This window comes from Castor canadensis, chromosome 13, assembly GCF_047511655.1.
Source record: "Castor canadensis chromosome 13, mCasCan1.hap1v2, whole genome shotgun sequence".
NCBI lineage: Eukaryota > Metazoa > Chordata > Mammalia > Rodentia > Castoridae > Castor > Castor canadensis.
The window spans coordinates 126,928,956-126,935,175 of record NC_133398.1 but is presented as its reverse complement, the minus strand read 5'-3'; the positions used below and the strand labels follow the sequence as shown (position 1 = coordinate 126,935,175).

The window sequence follows — 6,220 nt, the reverse complement described above, 5'->3', positions numbered from 1 at the left end:
ACATAGTAGGCTTCATTCTGGTTCCCACAGTCCATGTTTAGTGTATGTGCAGTCAGACCCTAGATGAAGGAGTGGATGACTACAGCCTTCTTTTTTTATAGACATTGAACAAATTTAGTGTTTAAAAAAACAAATAAAATAGAGTGGGTGAAGTTTAAATGTGATTTTGAGCTAGCCAAAGTTCTAGATGGCAAACATGAAATTGTCCAGGTTTAGATAACTACATATGCTTCACAGGTCCCCGAGTCTACCATTCCCAAATTTTCTACTGAAAACAATACATCTGAAAAGTCAAGAAAATGGTATTTGCATACAGGTGGCAAAAACATTTCTAAAATAAAAAAATACACATTTCAAAATATTTATGGAAAAATTATAGTTTTAGTAAGTTTTAAAATGCCAACATGTGTCACCTCCACAGTGTAACATATATGGTGGTACCGCTGGGAAGTAGTAGCAAAATGCTTACTTAAGATGGGGGTGAAAAAGAGGGCTACAATGATATGCCACATGATCCCTTGGGAAACAAAATTTAATATGCCATAGAAGATTTTAAAGAGGAATCCATGAAATGGTAGACACAGAAACACCTACAGTGAAACACTCCATATACATTTCTGAAATGCATATGTAAAAAAATACAATTCTCAAAACTATTGCAAAGGCATGTTTTAAATCTCTGCAGGATGTAAGAGCCACTCAGGTTTTCTAATTTTATCTGAACACAAATATTTAATTTTTTGCATGTAGCGAATAAGAGGTAATCATTAGCATGAAAAAAGAAGATATACAATCAACATTATGCAGAAAGAAAGCAAAATTACAAATACCAGCCTCCTCACATGAAAATCTTTAATGTTTACGCTGCTGCATATCTGAGTGCTTATCAGTGTGCAGTTAAAAAAAAAGGCAGCTTAAGAAATCTCCAGTGTTTCAAAGAAAGCACTTTTTAAAATGTATATACATGAAGAACATTTATACTATAAAATAAATGCAGCACTGTAAGATAAAGGAAGAATATTATATATGGAATTTTGGCCTTCCCCCTGCCCCCTGCATGCTGCAATCATCTTTAACCTGCTGAACTTTATCTCAAAGATTACAGTTTTTTGTTTTTCTTGTTTTCTCCTATTCAGTTCACATTTCAGGCTGTTCAGCAGATGCCTGTGAGTCTGGAGATTCGAATCGCTGGTGAAAGTTTGTTCTCTGTTTCCTCAGTTTTTCAGGAGCTTTTTGCCACAAAATAATCTCCTGTTGTTTGAAGTACCTTCTGTCTTCCTCATCAACAAGCACTAGATTCAAAAAATACCTTACTGAAAATTTTTGGTTCACATCTCTCATTGTTGGAGTTGGGTCAAATCCTGCTAAAAACAGTCTTATTGGAATGCATTCACCTTTAACTGGTGCACCATCCATTATTTCATATTTGGCAATTGTTTCTGTTTTTGTTGTGGTACTGGGTCCAATTCCTGTGATCTCTTTTTTGATCAGTTGTAACTCCATGTGTTGTATTTTTATTCTTACTAATAAAAAGTAAATTTTTCCAACAATCACATCCTTTAAATGATACTTTGATTTGTTATATCCAAACTCTATATGTAGATAATCTTCAATGCCCACTTCCATCTTAATAGAGTTATTAACATCAGGATAGGTGGCAAGTTGATGAACAATAAGATCATACTCTTTCACCATGTCTGTAAGTCTTCTCACTATTGTCACCTTAAGAAAATACCTCAAGCGGACATTGGCACCAATGTAAGATTCATATGGCTTTTCAACTTGCATAAATTCAAAATCATAACTTCTGCTCTGAGTCAGTTCTCCAGGTAAAGCTAGTTCTTTCACTAGGTTTACAAATTCGTGAGTATTACTTTTCTCATTGAAAAGTTCAATTTGACCTACAAATTCAATTCTAATTCCTTGGTGCTCTAGCCTCTTTCCAGGTTGTTTAAAGGCTAGGTTTACCTTTCCTGAAACAGATTCTCCATCATAGAAGAGATAGTGTTTTTCTACTTTACCATCTTCAGTTTTCATTTCTGCTATTTTTCTGGTTTCCCCATCATTAAGGACAACATTGATCTCACAAATGGGACCAAAAAAACCTCCAAGAAAACTCATTGTCAGCGTCACCACCGCGTCCCCACCACTTCGCACCTCTTCCCTCAGGAGAACTCCCAGCCCCGCTCAGCACACATTCTTAACAAGAAGGTCATGGGGAGTGAAGGAAACCTGAGGGATGGTTTCGGATTAGCGGGGACTAAGGAGACACAACACAGCTGAACACACCCTGTGGTTCTGGATCTAACTGAAAAACCGCTGTCTACAGGACAGCGGGAGAACTGGTAAAACTTAAAACCACAGAACATAGATAGGCGTCAATGCTACGTGCCTGTTTTGTGCAGATAGAAGAGAATTGCCTTGTTCTTAGGAAACACATACTGGTGTATTAAGGAATTAAGCGGCAACATGCATTTGATCTCTTTTCAAATGCTCTGGACAATGACATGTATGTATATGTACACATATGTATGTATATGTGCAGGTATAATGTATGCATCAGAAAGCCGCAGGAGAGTCCTGTGTTACTATTGCAACTTTTCTGTAAGTTTGCATGTATTTCAAGATAAAAGCCAGCTGGATGCACATCTGTAATCCCAGGACTCAAGAGGCTGAGGCAGGAGGATCCCAAATTCCAGGCCAGCCTAGGGTACATAGCGAGACCATGTCTTAATCTGCCTCCCCAAAGATAAAAAGTAAAAAGAATTCTGTAAGATAAGGCTAAAACCAAAAAAGGACGAATAGCACTATACCTTTTCATAAGTTAAAAGATCTAGAGTAGCTTACCTAGAATGGAGGAGATGGATGGAAAGAAACTACAAAGGAAGGAGGCCTGGAGCAAGGGTTCAGTCTGATGGTTCCTGGGAGGGAGCTGGGAAGCACCAAATGGATCTCAGTAGGAGCAGCCCAGATCTGGTTTTGCTTCATCGGTTGTTGGGTTCACCGGAGCTCATTACATTATCAAAGACAAGTAATTAGAAAAAAACCACAGAAACTAAAGAAAGAGGGCTGCGCGTGGCACCTGGAGGAGTGTCGTGAAACACATACTATTCGGTTTTTTTTATCTGAGGGCAATAAAAAAATGGGGAGTGAGAGAAAGAGAGGGGGCAGAGAAAAGGAGAAAAATGAGGAAATGGAGATGCCTGAGATCTTTTGAAGGAAAAATAAAAATGAAATAACTAGAGAGAACAGTCTGAACAAACAAGTGAGGAAAGACAACCACATTGCCTGGAGACAAAAATGGATTGGGGACCAGTCGATTGGCTCAGGTGGTAGAGCGCCTGCCTAACAAATGTGAGGCCCTGAGTTCAAACCCCACTCATTACTGCCAAAAACAAACAAACAAAAACAGTGGATGGGAAGAGGCTCAAAGACAAGAGCTGGAATGCTGCAGCAGAAAAAATCTAAACGGTATTTGTGAGCCACAAGATGGACACTCTGTCTCCACAGAAGAGTGTCAGCCAAAGGGCTGGATTCCAGGAAAGGGTGGTGTGGTTAAACAGCACACCAAGGCTGGCCTAATGCAAGGCTGACACTTAGCCAGTCGGGGTTTTCCAACAACTTGGAGTGTTGTGGTCACGTCTGGCTTCTTCAATACTCCAGGCTATTAATTAGGAGGAACCACGAGATTAACCCGTAGCCATAATCACCTATGATGAGGGCTTATGTACAGATGCTTGTTGTGGGTAGCTGAGGGGACTCCTGGGAGCCGCCATCTTGTTTCCGCCCTGCTGATGCCTGTGTGGGAAGGAATGGGAGCAGGCAGGGGACACGGGGGCTTTGCAAAGTGCAGATGTGCTTGTCAAGGAAACTGGTCACTTCTAATTGCTCCAGGCACAAATGATTGGCCCGGTCAGCAGTAAAATGACCAAAATAGGTTAGAAACGATGAAGTGGCCTGGGGCATGGCAGTTTGTCAAAACTTCTGATTTTCTCTATGGCTTTTGCAGACAGAAACACCACAAATAAGCCAACCAATCAAAGTGCCTCTGCTGGAGGGGTGACCGCCACTGCTGGATGATTCAGCGGTCCTGGTGGAGGAAAGAGAAGACCTCTGTCATCAGCTCCCACCTGCCTGCTAGACTTTCCTGTGGCTGTCCTAACCCAGAATGTGCTCCTGTCCTCCTGAGCTAATCCCAGCTGCCTGAATAAACAACACTTTCCTTCCCCCCTTTTCTGAAGGTAAAAGCTTACTTCGTTGATGGGAGATTTCTCTTTTAAATACAGACATGTACATATAATTTCCGTTAGCACTGCTTTAGGTGACATGTTGGGTCTTTATTTCCCTCCATCTCAGACTATTCTAAATTCCCTTGTGATTTCTTCTTTGACCCACTAGTTATTAAGAAAGTGGTGTTTAGGGCTGGGGTTGTGACTCAAGTGGTAGAGCACCTGCCTAGCAAGTGTGAGGTCCTGAGTTCAAACCCCAGTACCACAAAAAAGTCTGTTTTTAAAAATTTTCCAGGATTTATATCTGTTAATATCTAACTTCATCCCATTTAGGTGAAGAACGTTCTTTGCATAGTATAAGTCATTTTAAACTCACTGAGGCTTCTTTTCTGGCTTGGCATCTGCAAAACGTGGGGAATGGCCCACGTGTGCTCCGAGGGTGCCTTGTGTTGTGTGCCGGCTGTTCTGTTGACGAGTTAGGTCTAGTTAGTTTGTGGTACTTTTCTTGGTCAGTTTGGGTTGCTGTAACAAAATTTCACAGAGTGAGTAGCTTGTAAATAACAAGTTATTTTCTCACAGTTCAGGAGCTAGATGTCTGAGGCCTGATTCCTTGCTGTACTCACATGGCTGTGGAGGATGAGGAAGCTCTCTGGAGTCTTCTGTGGGAAGGCACTGGTCCCTTCAGAGGGCTTTCCTATTAGAGCACAGGGACCACCCAGGAGCCCCACCTCCTAATACTGTCCTGCTGGGTTATGGTTATGACACAGGAAATTTAGGCGGATACAAACATTCAGCACACTGCAGTGTTCTCAAGTTTTTCATTTGCTTCTCTTTTTGATCTTCTGCTGCTCATTCTATCCATTATAGAAAGTGGGCATTCAAGTCTTCAGCTCTTCTTGCTGATTTGCCTGTTTCTTCCTCCCAGTCTGTGAGGTTTTGGTTCAAGTGGAAGAGGCACGAGAGCCTCTGCATGAACACCGTCATGCTGACAACTTGAATTTTGAGGAGAACACAGTTAACCATACCCAGCACCATTGTTCTGCCTTTGATTGGGTTGTTTGGACCCTTTATATTTAATGTGATCACTGATAAAGGTGGAGGTGGCGCCTGCATTTTGCTGTTTGCTACTTAGGTCCTTTCTGTTCTGATTTCCCATCATTGCTGCCTTCTGTGTTAAACAGAAATTTTTAGTATTCCATTTAAATTCTCTTGCTTTTGTTCATTTTACTATATTTGTGAGTTATTTTCTTAGCAGTGATCTAGGGATTATTTAAAACATAACTTATTGGAAACACAGGAAGCCACGAATAGCCAAGGCAATACTCAGTCAAAAGAACAATGCAGGAGGTATCACAATACCTGACTTCAAACTATATTACAAAGCAATAACAATAAAAACAGCATGGTACTGGTACAAAAACAGACATGAAGACCAGTGGAACAGAATAGAGGACCCAGATATGAAGCCACACAACTATAACCAACTTGTCTTTGACAAAGGAGCTAAAAATATACGATGGAGAAATAGCAGCCTCTTCAACAAAAACTGCTGGGAAAATTGGTTAGCAGTCTGCAAAAAACTGAAACTAGATCCATGTATATCAAAATGGATCAAGGATCTTAATATCAGACCACAAACTCTAAAGTTGATACAGGAAAGAGTAGGAAATACTCTGGAGTTAGTAGGTATATGTAAGAACTTTCTCAATGAAACCCCAGCAGCTCAGCAACTAAGAGACAGCATAGATAAATGGGATCTCATAAAGCTAAAAAGCTTCTGTTCATCAAAAGAAATGGTCTCTAAACTGAAGAGAACACCCACAGAGTGGGAGAAAATATTTGCCAGCTACACATCAGACAAAGGACTGATAACCAGACTATGTAGGGAACTTAAAAAATTAAATTCTCCCAAAACTAATGAACCAATAAAGAAATGGGCAAGTGAACTAAAGAGAACTTTCTCAAAAGAAGAAATTCAAATGGCCAAAAAA

The 6,220-nt window shown here is 40.4% G+C and overlaps 1 pseudogene; it reads right to left on the bottom strand.

Annotated features, from left to right (window-relative positions):
- Positions 1-1,090: 1,090 nt before the first annotated feature.
- LOC109674567 (vacuolar protein sorting-associated protein 26A pseudogene) lies at positions 1,091-2,183 on the bottom strand (annotated as a pseudogene).
- Positions 2,184-6,220: the final 4,037 nt, after the last annotated feature.